A 16,783-nucleotide genomic window follows, 5' to 3' on the forward strand; every position below is an offset into this window, starting at 1 on the left:
AGTTCTGAAAGTTGTTTGCAGAAGGTCACATTCTCTTCACTTGTGACTGGAACTGACTCAAGATTAGGAGTCTCGGGACTAGAGACTTTAACTCACACTAGATGATAGACATACCCCTTGGATATCATTTTTCTCGCTCTAAGGTATGAAACAAGTTGACCATTAAGTGTTGTGGTACTACCTCTCCATTCTAGGACAGGTTTATTCGGGAAATGAAAATAGATAATTTTGCTCCTACAATCAACTGAAGCATAGCATGAATGGAGTCGATCCATGATGAGAATAACATTAAAATCCATCATCTCTATCTCTATGAGGTCTATTGAAGTAAATTTCTGAGACACCACAACCATACAGTTCCTGTATACTCGCTGAGCTATGATAGACTTACCCACTAGGGTAGAGACTGAGAAAGGCTCTATTAGGATTTTGGGGCTGACTCCAAAGTTGACGGCTATGTAAGGAGTTACAAAAGATAGAGAAGCTCAAAGATATAATAAAGAATAAATAAGTAAATAAAAGAATTGCAATATACCAGTAACTACATTAGGAGAACTCTTCCGATCTTGTCGAGACTAAAGTGCATAGAGCCTGTTTGGGTATTTCCCACTGGTGGCACTAGAAATAGCACCCTGCTGAGATGGGCAACCGAACTAAACTGGGAGATGACTGGACTGAACCTGCTGACCACTATTTAGACAATCCCTAACTTGGTGTCCTGTATTGCCATACCTAAAACATACATCAGTGTCAGCTCTACAAACACCCTGATGGTTTCTCCTATATTTCTACAAAGAGATCCTTTTGAGCACTGTACACCCTATCCTAAGACTGAGAGCCATCACCCTATCCCTATTATCATTTCTAAATTTGGGCACTGGTGCACTAGCTAAAGACCATACTGTCAGATGCACCAGACACGAACTTTATCTTAGACCTGCTATTAGCTACCACATGAGGAGCATATCTAGCCAACTAAGTAAAATTAAAGGAATACTCTTTCACACTTATGTTGCCATGTTTTAGGTTGATTAACTCTAACACCTAAGCCTCCCTTAACTCCAATGAAAAGAACCTATCTAGGAAGGCAGTATAAAACTTCTCCCATTCTATAGGCCATTCATCCGCGCCTCTATCGACTTTTCACTGCTTAAACTACGTATGAGTTATATCTTGCAACTGATACCTAGCTAACTCAGCACTCTCACTAGAAGTTACCCCCATAATGTCTGTTACTTTTTCTGCCATGTCAAGGAATTTTAGTGGATTCTTTACAGACTAAGACCCCAAAATGAATGAGGGTTTATTTCGGTGAAGTCCCAAATTATAGCTGCAGTAGTATTGGCCACTGGATTGACCTTAACATCAACTGGCCAAATATTCTGAGCTACCACGGAATGGGCTATAATGGTGAATGTAACTCTGAATTCTACATGAGAAATATGCTTATTCAGGGGATCTTCCTGAATGGGCAGAGGTACTGGTTGGTTCTTAGTTCCTCTTCCATTAGTCTTTCTGGGAGGCATGTTCTATAAACGAAAGGAAAAGTTGGATTAAACAGAGATTTTAAATTGAGCTCATGCTTACTCGTACGATATGAATACTGAAAGAAGGGAATTTTTTTTAAATGCCTCATAGCCTCTTGTCCATAAGTGCGCCGCTCTACACACCCATGCATAAAACTCTACTTGGCGTGGCTTTCAGACTCCCTAGGACACTTTAAAACCTATCTCTATTATCAAGTTTGTAATGCCCCAGGAGTACACCATGGATGCCACATGGTGCTAACGAACACAAGTGACCATAAGATAACCCATGAGCTGGTACCTGCTATGAGCACTGAATAATAAAAACAAAATAACATGTGCAGAATATCTAAATATGCCATAAGGTTTTAAGTTCAAAAACATTTCCGAATCTTAAATCTAGCAACAACTGCCAAAAAATAACTGTCTAAAGCTGATAAAAATAATAAGAAATTAACTGACTATTGAAGTGTCTGAAAGCCTCTAAAACTGATTGAATAAGAGTTGATAGGACAGGCCCCAACTAACTCTAACTAACTACTGAACTAAAAGTATAAAAATAAATATAGTCGGTCCTCGAATTATGAGGACTTACCATGACCGCTGCTACTGATTTACTGGGATGTCTAAGTGAGGTTGGGAACTTGAGCATCCAAACGTATGATACGAGACACCATAGCGCAAGAGACGAGTATGCAGTTAGTACTATGAATATATAGGTATGTTAAATGGAGTTAGGCTAATATGTATGGGCTCATGTACAAGAATAATAATTGACTGAATAGCATTAGATAATTGAATAACTGGTATGAATATGTGAATATTGTAAAATCTGAGAATGCATGACCAAGCATATAACATGATTCAAAAAATAGTTTGTAAATTGAATTACTGAAATCTGATAACTTAATAATAGATAACTGTAAGCTATGGTCAATGCAAGCCTGAACTGAAGTATACTGAATACTGAACTGAGACTGTGAGAGATATCATCTAACTGACATGCCCCAATGAGCTAATTAGGGTCCAACCTATAACCCCAGTTGGAAAGGTGCCAGTACCGTTCCAAGAGTACTAACATATGACTGTGTGGATCCACTAAAGTGTTGTCCCGAAGGACTAGGGAGTCACCCTCTACTGGCAGGTTTTAACGACCCAAAATTATCTCCCGAGACATCACACGGTGCTTAAGATATAAGTAGCCTCAAGCTAACCCTTAGAGTCATCTTCTACCAATAACACTCAATTAAAGATGAAATAGACTCAACACTCGCATAGTCATATCACATGAAAGGAAATATGGGAAAGATACTCGGTCCATATGACCACAATACAGAGAAACCTCAACAAAACCACAATATTGAACCCTCGACACATCACAAGTATGATACTAGTCTGACAAAACCTCTACGAATCGAAAATTAGATAGTCATTGGGACAGGTCCCCAATTAACTCAAAATGAACTGAAGATAAAACATAGTCTCTCAACTACAAAAAAATATCTGGAGATCAATCCTCGAACCATGAGGACTCAATACTGTAGAAACGTAGGCAAGGTACTCGAAGAATCAAGGATGAGGCTAGGACTGAGCACCTGAACCTACATTATAGGACAATGTAGCACATAGATATGTATATGAATCAGTACTTTGGAATGTACTGAGTATGCAGGGGTGAATGCATATGTATAAAAATAGTACCAATTTTCTTTAATCAAATCATGTATGCAAATGAGACGACTCATATGGCTTGAATAAGTGTAAAATATAAAGCTCATAAATCATGTAGAATGAGGCATGCAACACAAATTTCGTGAGTCATCGCTCTTTAACCTTAAAATCAAAAATCATTTCTTATTCTCAATACCCAAAGGCTAAGGGACTTTGACCAATACTTTCAACTCATGCATATGTCTTATGGAGAGTAAAACCTCTTCAATGCTCAACATTTCATAATTATTTAGAACTCATATACTTTGAATTCAAAATCACATGACTTCGAAACATATTTGAAAGCATTTCATTCACCTTAGGAAAATCTCATTTCAAGTTTTAGGAAAATTATTCTATCTCAAACGGAAAAGTATTCTAGATCAAGGGAATAACTTATCTCAAAGCTTTATGAAAACTAATATATCAAGGGAAGATACTTTCATTTAGGGAAATAACCCACCTCAAGGAAGCACTTTAATTAGGGAACAACATTGCAATTCCACCCTTTAGGAAAATAACTCATAGAAAGGGAAAATAAGTATCAAATTTCAAAGTTTAAAAGAACAAGGGAGATTCTCGTAACCGACATAAACCATTCAAGATACATGGAGTACACTATTTTATCCTCCTAAGGAGGAGACCCCACGTTGGGAGGAACGTCATACTCTTTCTAGAGAGTATAACCTAGGTCTAGTGATCACTAAATGAAACTCAGCCTCGGGCGCAATCATAATCATCATAAACTCGGCCTCAGGTCTAACCTATGGTGGCACATAGTTTTAGGGTAAGAAATCGTAATGACTTACCCGCTCGGTGCTAAGTACTACTCCCTTTAGATTATCTGCGCTCATCTCATAAAAATCCACTTTTAGAATAATCTCATGGTTCACCACGAACCCAATAATCAAATTGATAATCTCATATGATGAAGTGGATTTCAAAGCTTTCGGACTATTAGGTCAATCCATTTCTCAATCATCTCAAAGTACTCAAATCATGGGTGCTTATAGCACAAGAGTTCATAATTTCACAAGTCTCAAATAGGGTTTACTAACCCATAGTTCAATCGCAAATTGAAGCTCATAAAAAGCATAATATATAGCATATAGATTCATAAATCATGTGGAAATCTGGGAATTTCAACAATTTATCTCAAAATCTCAATATAGTCATATGCGTTAATATCTCAAAATTGCAAATATTAGCTTCTCAAGAAGTAAAATCATGGGGTTTATACCCAGCTCTAAATTCTCAATAAAACATGCAGAAATCATGTAATTTGACTCTTAATTCATGGGAAATATCAAGGTAATGCATTTAATAATAATGGGTGAAAACCCCCAATTAAATTCATGTAAAAACCTCATAGATTTCAGGAAATTCATGATGTAAATAAGCTTTTTGGGCACAAGGGTGAAAAGGTTACCCTTGTTCAAAACCCCACATACCTTTAATTAGAAGCTTTGGATGAACTCTCACTTTTGGAACTCTATTCGTACTCTTGAATGAGGGTTCTTGAGATTCTTGGAAGAGGCTTTGGATACTTAGGGTTTTTTATGAGAGAAAAATTGAGAAAAACCTCATAGGATTCTTGCAAATGACTTTGATTTGGTATTTGCATGGTTTTATAGGCTTGGAAAAAGTCCAAAATTCCTCTTTTAACATCTGTACGAAGCTGAAAAAATTAAAATGCAAACCCGATTCAAGGGGTCGCCGCGACGCGCCACTTATCGGGGTAGCTCACTAGAAATTGACAATTGGCAATATGGGAGTCACCGCGATGCGGAGCCATCGCATTTTCCCACTGGTTGGGACCTGGAACCTCAGCACAACACGCCAATATCGCGGAGTTCCACTGGAATCAGACAATTATCAAATCGACCCTCTCCACGACGCGCCAAGCACTAAAATGACACAGTTTTACGACTAGATCTTAAATTAGCCATAACTTCTTACCCGGGTATCGAATTTGGGAAAATCTTATATCGATGGAAAGCTTATCATATTTCCCATGTGATAGAAAGTCAAAATTAGGGAAATTCTATATGGTTAACATAAAAATCACTTAGGAAGCCACTTCTCAATCTTTTAGGTCCAGAATCATGCCTCACTCGACATGCCCTAAGGCTCAAACTACGAGGGAACTTTGTGGGACCTTACAATATTTCCCCCTTGGGAACATTCATCCTCAAATGTCACTAGTTAGGCTAGGAATACAGGAGAAATTGAGTACACATAGCTGAAATAATTACTAAACGGTTCAAGATCTTTCTAAACTTATGAATACTCTAGAAAATGCAAGAACTCATATAAGGATAGATGCATAGCTGAACTATAGATTAGAAGAGCTGAATAAAGGATGAATAGTACCTTCAGATTGATCTGAACTTGTGGAAAAGAAGTACGGGTATTTGGCTAGCACGTATGCTTCTGCCTCCCAAGTAGCACCCTCAACAAGCTGGTTCTGCCACAACACTTTGACCAAGGAAACTTCTTTGTTCCTTAGTCTATGAATCTGAAAATCTAGGATCTCCACGAGAATCTCATCGAAGGAAAGGCTATCCTGAATATTAACACTTTTTGAAGGATCAACCACAACAAAATCACCGATATGCCTCTTAAGTATGGAGAGATGAAAGATAAGATGAACGGCGGAAAACTCTGAGGGAAACTCAACCTCGTAGGCCACTTTACCAACACGGCTCAAGACTCGATACGGGACAACATAACGGAGACTAAGTTTTCCCTTCTATTCAAACCTCTTTACCCTTTTCATGGTGAAATCTTCAAGTACACCAAATCATCCACCCCAAACTCAAGATCTCTCTGCCTCACATCTACATAAAAATTTTGACGACTCTGAGCGGTCTTCATCCTTTCTCTAATCAATTTAACTTTCTCCATATCTTCAAACACTGCATCAGGCCTACACGCGGCAGCTTCACCCACTTCAAACCAACTTATGGGTGATATACACCTCCTACCATACAAGGCCTCAAACGGTGCCATCTCAATGCTAGCAAGGAAACTATTATTATAGGAAAACTCCATTAATGGCAAATGCTCATCCCAACTACCTTTGAAATCAAGAGAGCATGCCCTCAATATATCCTTTAGGGTTTGAATGGTCCTCTCATCCTGACCATTTGCCTGCGGATGAAACGCGAAACTCAAAAGAACTTGGGTGCCAAGACCCTGCTGAAACGCCCTACAAAACTGAGAAGTAAATTTAGTACCCCTATCCAAAATGATAGACAAGGGAACTCCATGCAGCCTGACCAACTCTCGGATATACAATCTAGCATAATCCTTAACCGTGTAAGATGTATGCATGGGAAAAATAAGTGCGGACTTTGTCAACCTATCCACAACAACCCAAATAGAATCATGATGATGGCGCGAAAGAGGCAACCCGATCACGAAGCCCATATTCACCATCTCCCACTTCCAAGTGGGTATACCAAACTCTTGCATCACAATACCTGGTCTTTGGTGCTCTACCTTAACCTGTTGACACGTTGCATACTTAGCTACAAACTCGGCTATGTCCTTCTTCATACCATTCCACCAATAGATTTCCCATAAGTAGCGGTACATCTTGCTAGTGACGGGATGAATAGAACAACGTGCGCCATGTGCTTCACCTATAATTCTCTACCATAAGTCATCAACACACGGGACACACAACCTACCACGTAATCTCAACACACTACCTCCCGCTTGGGAGAAAACCCCTACCTTTTGGTCCTTAACTGACTTTTTTAATTTGTCCAAATTAGGATCCCTACCTTGCTTCTCCTTCACTTCAGAAACTAAAGGGGATTCAGAACTTCTCTGCACTAACGTACTCAGTTCCGTTGAATCAAGCAATCTAACACCCAACCTAGACAAAAAATGCATAACACAGGCTAACTCTCTCTTACCTTCCTCAATATGCGCAATGCTACTCATGGACAATCTGCTAAGGGTATCCGCCTCTACATTGGCCTTGCCCGGGTGATACAACATACTCATATCATAATCTTTCAATAACTCTAACCACCTCCTCTGTCTAAGATTCAACTCCTTCTGGGTAAACACATACTACAAGCTCTTATGATCGATAAACACATCAACATGGGCACCATAAAGATAGTGTCTCCAAATTTTCAAAGTAAAGACCATAGTAGCTAACTCAAGATCATGGTTCGGGTAGTTCCTTTCATACGGCTTCAATTTTCTAGAGGAATAGGCTATAACCTTACCTCTTTGCATCAACACATCACCCAAACTAACTCTAAAGACATCACAATACACCACAAAACCATCAGTACCATCCGGTAAAGTCAACACAGGGGCTAAAGTGAGTCGAGTCTTCAACTCTTGAAAACTCTTCTCACATGAATTGGACCACTAGAATTTAACCTTTTTTTGGGTCAACCGGGTCATAGGAGAGCCAATGGAAGAGAAACCCTCAACAAAATAAATGTAATAGCCCGCTAGACCCAAGAAACTCCTAATGTCGGATGGAGAGATAGTTCTATGCCAATTTCTAACAACTTCTATATTTTGGGGATCAACTCTAATACCTTCGACTAAAACAACATGACCCAGAAAGGCTACAGACCTTAGCCAAAATTCACACTTACTAAATGTGGCGATCAACTGGTGATCTCTAAGAGTTTGCAAGACAATTCTATGATGAGCTGCATGGTCATTCTCATCGCAGGAGTACCCAAGGATGTCACCTATGAAGACAATGACAAACGTATCAAGGTATTGCTTGAACACTCGATTCAGGAGGTCCATAAAGGCTGTTGGGGCAATGGTTAGCCCAAAAGACATGAATAGAACTCAAAATGACCATAATGAGTTCGGAAGACTGTATTTGGAATATCACATTCCCTCACCTTAAGTTGATGATAGCCGGATCAAAGGTCTATCTTAGAGAAATAACTTGCACCTTGCAACTGATCGAATAGGTCATCAATTCTTGAAAGAGGATACTTATTTTTTATTATGACCTTATTGAGTTGACGGTAGTCAATGCACATACGTAAAGATTCATCTTTATTCCTTACGAACAAAATGGGTGCGCCCCAAGGAGAAATTCTAGGCCTAATAAAACCTTTGTCTAAGAGATCTTTGAGTTGCTCCTTCAACTCCTTAATCTCTGCAGGTGTCATGTGGTATGGCAGAATAGAAATAGGCCGTGTGTCGGGAAGAAGGTCAATTTCAAACTCTATCTCCCTATTAGGAGGTATCCCTGGGAGATCTTCCAGAAAGACATCTGGAAACTCATTAACAATATTAACTGACTGAATAGTTAGAGCATCGAATTGAGTGTCTTTAAATCTAACTAAGTGGTAAATGCAACCTTTGGATATTAGTTTTCTGGCTTTGATATAGGAGATAAAATGACTCTTGGGAGATACTAAACTCCCAGACCACTCAATCACTGGTTCATCAGGAAAATAGAACTTGACCACATGGGTACGACAATCTATATATGCGTAGCAAGAATGAAGCCAATCCATACCTAGAATAAGGTCAAAATCTACCATGTCTAACTCTATCAAATCAGCAGGTATGACTCTATGAAGCACAGTAATAGGGCAACCTCTATAAACTTATTTAGCAACAACTGACTCTCCGACTAAAGTAGAAACTAGGAAAGGCTCAAGAATCTTTATGGGACTCATTTTGAAATTCACAGCGACAAGTGGGGTCACATAAGAGAGATTTGACCAACAACACAAAAACATTAAGACAAAAGACACGGATCATACCAGTAACATCATTAAGAGAGTCCTCATGATCCCGACTGGGTGGTAAGGCATAGAACCTTCTCTGGCACTCACCGCTAGCGATGTTAGAAGAAGTGCCCTGAGCAGGGGCGGGACAGAGCACCAGAGCTAGTGCACTAGCAGCCTATACCTGAGGTCGGGCATCTCTATTCCCCTGTCTAGCATGGGGACAATCTCTAAGTCTATGGCCCTTCTTGCCACATATAAAACAACCCTTCATATCTCTGAAACACTCCCTAAGGTGATTTCTACAACATTTAGCATAAGAAGGACAACGACGCCTGTCGCCAATACTATTCTGCAACCCAGACATGAAAGGTCTACCCCTTTGCTCCTGCCTGCCTCTAGGCGTAGGAGTGCTAGATGATGAAGGAACAAGAATCGATGGACGTCTTCGAAACTGAGGAAGGCTCCCTCCATGGAACCTAGGCCGACTATACTCATGTTGCGCAGATCTAGCCCTTTTGCTACCCCTCATTCTTTCTCTCTCTCTCTCTAAGTTTATCTACCTCTATCTATTGGGAATGAGTCATCAACCTAGCCAGATCTATAGCCTTATGCAATATTGCAGCCCTACAATCCTTCAATACCATCCCAGAAACACCGATCACAAACTTACTCATACTAGCTCGAGTGTCAAAAATCAAATTAGGAGCATACTTGGGCAACTAATTGAACTTCAAATAGTACTCCCTAATAGTCATGGAGCCCTGCCTCAAGTTCATGAACTCCTCAATCTTTGCCTCCCTTATCTCAAGCGAAAAGAACTGTTCCAAGAAGGCATCTTGGAACACTTGCCAACTCATAGAAGCGGCATTATTATCTCTACCCTTCTTCCATGATACAACCCAATCATAAGCAATGTCCTTCAGTCTATATGATACCAACTCAACACTTTCTTGTTTCGAAATATGCATCACAACAGTGATCTTTCTTACCTCTTCCAAGTATAAATATGGGTTCTCTCAACCTTCGACCTATAGAACTCAGGCAGATTCATCCGAATAAAGTCACAAATCCTAGCCGCGGCTACATAACCACCCTGATGATTAGTAACTGGGGCCTGGTTATTAGCCCAAACATTTACGGTGGCCGCTTAGGCTAACACTTGAAAGGCTGCCCTAAACTCAGCATGGGACACCGCCTCATTTAAAGGATCAATAGGTGAGGGATATTCATCATTGTCTCCGCGGACATTCACTCTTTGAGGGGACATTTTTTGAAAATAGAAGAGTACTGATAATTATATAAGAGGGACAATTGTAGGCACGATAGAATCTGAAAGAAAAAATAACTTTTCCTAGAACATCTCATAGCCTCTTGCTCATAGATGTGGTGCGCTAAACACCGATGATCAAGACTCTACTCAACGTGTCTTATCAAACTCCTTAGGTCTTCTTAGAAACCTTAGGCTCTGATACCAAGTTTGTAACAACCCAAAATCATCTCCCAGGATGTCACACGGTGCTTAAGGCTACAAAAAGCCCCAAGCTTACCCTTAGAGCCGGTTTCTACCAATAACACTAAATTCTAGATAAAATAGACTCAACACTCGCATAGTCATATCACATCAAAGGAAATACGCGAAACATACTAGGTCCATATGACCATAATACAGAGAAACCTCAACAAAACCACAATACTAACCCTCGATACATCACAAGTCTTATACTAGTCTGACAATACCTCTACGAATCAAAAATTAGAGAGCCACTGGGACAGGTCCCCAACTAACTCAAAATGAACTAAAGATAAAACATAGTCTCTCAAATACAGAAAAATATCTGAAATCGGTCCTCGAACCAAGAGAACTCACCATTGTAGAAATATAAGCAAGATACTCAAAGAATCACGGATAAGGCTGGGACTGAGCACCTGAACCTATATTATAAGACAATGTAGCACATAGACATATATGTGAATCAGTACTTTGGAATGTACTGACTATGAGAGGGTGAATGCATATGTATAAAATAGTACCGACCTTCTTCAATCAAATCATGTATGCAAAATGAGATGACTCACATGGCTTGAACTAGTATAAAATATAAAGATCATAAATCATGTAGAATGAGGCATGCAACACAAATCCCAGAAGTCATCACTCTTTAACCTTAAAATAAAAAATCTTCTCTTATTCTAAATACCCAAAGGCTAAGGGACTTTGAACAATACTTTCAACTCATGCATATGTCTCATGGAGACTAAAACCTCTTCAATGCTCAACATTTCATAATTATTTAGAACTTATATTCTTGGAATTCAGAATCATATGACTGGGAAACATATTTGAAAGCATTTCATTCACCTTAGGAAAATATCTCATTTCAAGTTTTAGGAAAATCAGTCTATCTCAAATGGAAAAGTATTCTAGCTCAAGGGAATAACTTATCTCAAAGCTTTATGAAAACTACTATATCAAGGGAAGATACTTTCATTTAGGAAAATAACCCACCTCAAGGAAGCACTTTAATTAGGGAACAACTTTGCAATTCCACCCATTAGGAAAATAACTCATAGGAAGGGAAAATAAGTATATGATTTCAAAGTTTAAAAGGGCAAGGGAGGTTCTCATAACAGACATAAACCATACGAGCTACATAGAGTCCAATATTTTTTCCTCCTAAGGAGGAGACCCTACGTTGGGGAGGAGCATCATACTCTTGCCAGGGAATATAACCTAGGTCTAGTGATCACTAAATGAAACTCAGCCTCGGGCTCAATCATAATCATCAAAAACTCAGCCTCAGGCCCAACCTACGGTGGCACATAGTTTTTGGGTAAGAAACCATAGTGACTTACACGCTCGGTGCTAAGTACTACTCCTTTTAGATTATCTCCACCCATCTCATAAAAATCCACTTTTAGAATAATCTCATGGTTCACCACGAATCCAATAATCAAATCAATAATCTCATATGATAAAGTGGATTTCAAAACTTTCAGACCATTAGGTCAATTCATTTCTCAATCATCTTAAAGTACTCAAATCATGGGTGCTTATAGCACAAGAGTTCAGAATTTCACAAGTCTCAAATAGGGCTTACTAACCCATAGTTCAATCACAAGTTAAAGCTCATCAAAAGCATAATATATAGCATATAGATTCATACATCATGTGGAAATCTGGGAATTTCAATAATTTATCTCAAAATCCCAATATAGTCATATGCTTCAATATCTCAACATTGCAAATATTAGCTTCTCAAGGAGTAAAATCATGGGGTTTATACCCAGCTCTAAATTCTCAATAAAACATGCGGACATCATGCCATTTGACTCTTAATTCATGGGAAATATCAAGGTAATGCATTTGATAATAATGGGTGAAAACCCCCAATTCAAATTCATGTAAAAACCTCATATATTTCAGGAAATTCGTGATGTAAATAAGCTTTTTGGGCACAAGGGTGAAAGGGTTACCCTTGTTCAAAACCCCACATACCTTGAATTAGAAGCTTTGGATGAACTCTCACTTTTGGAGCTTTATTCGTACTCTTGAATGAGTGTTCTTGAGGTCCTTGACTTGGGAACCTTGAATCTTGACTCAATTTAGAAAATTCATGGTGGATTATTGAGATTCTTGGAAGAGGTTTTGGATACTTAGGGTTTTTTATGAGAGAAAACTTGAGAAAAACCTCATAGGATGCTTGCAAATGACTTTGATTTGGTGTTTGCATGGTTTTATAGGCTTGGAAATAGTCCAAAATGCCCCTTTTAACATCTATATGAAGCTGGAAAAATTAAACTGGGAACCCAATTCAAGGGGTCACCGCGACGCGCCACTTATCGAGGTAGCTCACTGGAAATTGACAATTGGAAATATGGGAGTCACCGCGACGCAGAGCCATCGTATTTTCCCATTGGTTGGGACCTGGAACCTCAGTGCGACGCTCCAATATCGCAGAGTTCCATTGAAATTTCACAATTGTCAAATTGAACTTCTCCGTGATGCGCCAAGCACTAAATTGACACAGTTTTATGACTAGGTCTTAAATTAGCCATAACTTCTTACCCGGGTATCGGATTTGGGTAAATCTTATATTGATGGAAATCTTATCAGATTTCCCACATGATAGAAAGTGAAAATTAGGGAAATTCTATATGGTTAACATGATACTCACTTAGGAAGCCACTTCTCAATCTTTTAAGGCTGGAATCACGCCTCACTCGACACGCCCTAAGGCTCAAACTACAAGGGAACTTTGCGTGACCTTACACAGGTGTTTTGGCGAAATATGTGTCAACCCAAAACTAGCAGGTTAACATCTCAAACCTAGGATAGATACGTATTTCTGAAACACAGGGACTGCAACTAAAGGTCACACCCTCAACTGGAAGGTAAGCCCCCATCTGTGGGTTCACTCAGTGCTAAATCCTACTCTTAACTAAACTGGCTTTAATCATTGGACTGAACTGATCTTACTGACATAATGTACTTACTGAACTGATAATACTCTAAGAGATTTGAAACTATTCTAAAAGTACATAAGCTAAGTAAACAGCTAAGTTTTCGGGTATTCATAACTCCCAAGACTCGATATCAAAGATTCCAAGATCATACTAATACTTTAAGGACATGATATGTAAGCATTTATTCAAAACTCATTCTTTGAGGCATTTCATCGAACACTTGTAAAGCAAGGCTTAAACATGGAAATAGTTTTATTTTAAAGCAACTACTTGTAGCATAATTCTGATACTTAATCCCCAAAATAAGGCTTAAAGCAGTGAACAACACCATTCAAAATATGTAGGGTTTAATAACAACAATAATTTCATGAAAACATGATATAGAATCAAAATTCAAGGCATTCATTGTTGAAGTCACAATAACTTGTATAATCCATAACGTTGAATTTAAAATTGGGTCCTTGAACTCCATAGGTGAAAAGGGCCCATAGATGAACATTGAAAATACCTTGGTTTTTTTAAATTTGTGAGAATTGTGGTGAATTCTTGATATTTGGACTTGAACTTTGATGAACCTAGGGTTTTCTCTTGAGAGAATTTTATGAAATAATGAGTGAATTTATCTTTTGGGAGGCTGAATTTCATGTTATGGCTGAATAATGTAAGGTTAAATGACTCAACTGCCCCCACAAACCCATAATTTAAGTGACGCGACAGGTGACGCATCGCGTTGATCAACCCGATGCAATGACCAACGCACCGCATCGATGGTGATAATGTGATAGCCAACGTCACACATCCTGATTATGTTGGCTCACTATTTTGGTCAGCCAAACATGTCTCAAAAAATGTCCAAAAATTTCTAAATTCACCCGAGATGACTTATAGATAACCTTGATTATGAATCAATTTGAAAATCGGCAATCCAAGGCCAGGAAAATCAAAAATAAGACCATAGAAATATCAAGATCAAAATGAGACTAAGTCTTAAACTTTGCTAGATGTTTTTTCTAAGTCTGGGACCTCTTTCAGCATGCTATATAGGATTGAAGTGGACTAGAACTTTATGAGGTCTTACAGTTGTGCTTATTCTTGAGCAATTTCGATGAGCTTACACCATATTAATTTCTAGTGGTAGTTATAACCATGTGCAAGATCTTAAAGGAAATGAATACTATAAAATTTAACATTGCAAATGAGCTACAATGGATGATGAAACAAGGGGTAAGTTTGAAGGTTGATAAGGAATAAAATCGAGAAAAATTTTGCCCAGCTCTTGCTCCCTCAGAAACCCACGATCCCAGACATGTGCTACCCTAAGACATAGATTGAGATACTGGAATGACAATCTTAGTAGCTCTTCTCCTACAAATGGTTAAAAAGGTCGTCCTAAAGTCCTAGTTTGACTAGGAAATGTTTGGTACTAGGACCCAATGATTATGGGACATGGATTAGATGACTAAAAGGCTATATAAATATATTGAGCCCGTTTGAATATGATTAAAATCTGGTTAAACCAGTTTTTAATCTCTTTTTTAGCTTTTTTTAGGTGTTAGTAAAATTAAAAAGTGCTTAAAAAGGCTAAAAAAGTGATTAAGAAAAGCAAAAAGTAAGAAGCTGGTACCCCATCTTTTTACTTTTTAGATTAAAATTCTTTTGGGATTGACAAAAATATTTACCTTTTTATCCTTTATATTTTCCTCCAATTCAATTTATAGTTTTCTTTTCTTTTCTTTTCTCTTTGTTGCTTCTCTTCGTCTCTTCCCTCCAATTTCCTCTTCATCATTCTCTATTTCCAGTGTACCCACCAATATATTGGTGGTTTTAATTTTTTTTAACATAGTCAAATTGTTACAAGCTTGCAATATTATAATATAATACTATTTTTATATAAAAATGTCCTAAAATTTTTATTTTTTAATATTTCAAAATAAAAAGGTAACTTATATTTATAAATTGACCTCTCATATCAGTTTACATTGACAGTGCATTTAAATATAAATAATTTTTGAATTATTAGAATTAAAAATTATAAATAATTAATCATATTTATGGTGTTAACAACTTTAAGGACATTTAAGTCATTTTGACAACAAAAAAGTGTTTACCATCACTTGTTTACCAAACACATTAACAACATTTTATTTCAGTTTCTGCACTTCTATTCAACACTTATCTACTTAATTATAAGCACTCATTTTAACCTTTTAATCACTTAAGCTAAAAAACTATTTTTTTAATCATATCCAAACGGGCTCATTAAAATTCTTCAAAGGAGTGGGGAACACGTGGGATCATTAAACCACACAAAATTAACACTCACACACTCCTAAATCGACTAGGATTTGATTTTCTAGTTATTTTACGCCTCAACTATTACAAGTCTATTCATACTTTACTTATTCTCTAAACCTCAGTAATTCTATAAATAGTGAAGTTAATAACGTAATTACCCCCTAATAATACATTAATCCACAATCATCATAATAAAATCCTTTAACATGATTTAAGCTCTAAAAAGGGCATTCTAATAGCTATTATTCGAGATCACCAGGTTATCTACATACTTTCTACTCTAACGATAATTTCAAGTATTAGTACTAACTAATAAAGATAATAATATAACTACAATGCATCAAGGACTCTGGTACCAGCAAAGACGCTCGCCATGTCACCTAAGCGGGACCGCTAATCATAAGCAATACGCAAAATACAACAAACCAGCATATTTCTTTAACACATAATTACTTTGGAAAAGTCAAGGTATATCTCAACTTTCATTAAATGAAAATCTGCATGCCCAAAAGCAGTCTGAAACCTCAATCAGAAACCCGACTATCTCAAATCAACATCAAATACGCCCATTCTAGACAAATATGTCATTTATAAGTCAAAAAGAAGCTAATGATACCCAATTTGATCCTATTCAAGATGGATCCAAAATGGACCCAAAAAATAGGTTCAAAAATGAAATGGGTAAGAAAACCAAAATTTTAAAAGAATATCACATTACCTAGTAAGATCGCTACAAGATACACTAAATCCAAAAGAATAGGGGTACTATATAGTCTCTAATATACCGGTAAGCTTGAAAAGTAAAGACTCTCTAAAATTAGATGAAAGAGAAAGGATCAGCTCTTGCTTTGAAAGCTTACCCTACCTCCAAATTCAAAGTGCAAACTGAGAAGAGCATCCATGGAGGTGAATCCTACTTAGATCTAGATTAGAAAAAAATGCAGAAGTGTAGTATATGTACCAAAAATAATGGGTACTCAACAGGCATAACTGGTCGACCCAGCTATAACTTAATTAAAGTATAATAAAAAGCAAGAAAGAATTTAAAGT

Source organism: Capsicum annuum, chromosome 10 (genome assembly GCF_002878395.1).
Source record: "Capsicum annuum cultivar UCD-10X-F1 chromosome 10, UCD10Xv1.1, whole genome shotgun sequence".
NCBI classification, from domain to species: Eukaryota; Viridiplantae; Streptophyta; class Magnoliopsida; order Solanales; family Solanaceae; genus Capsicum; species Capsicum annuum.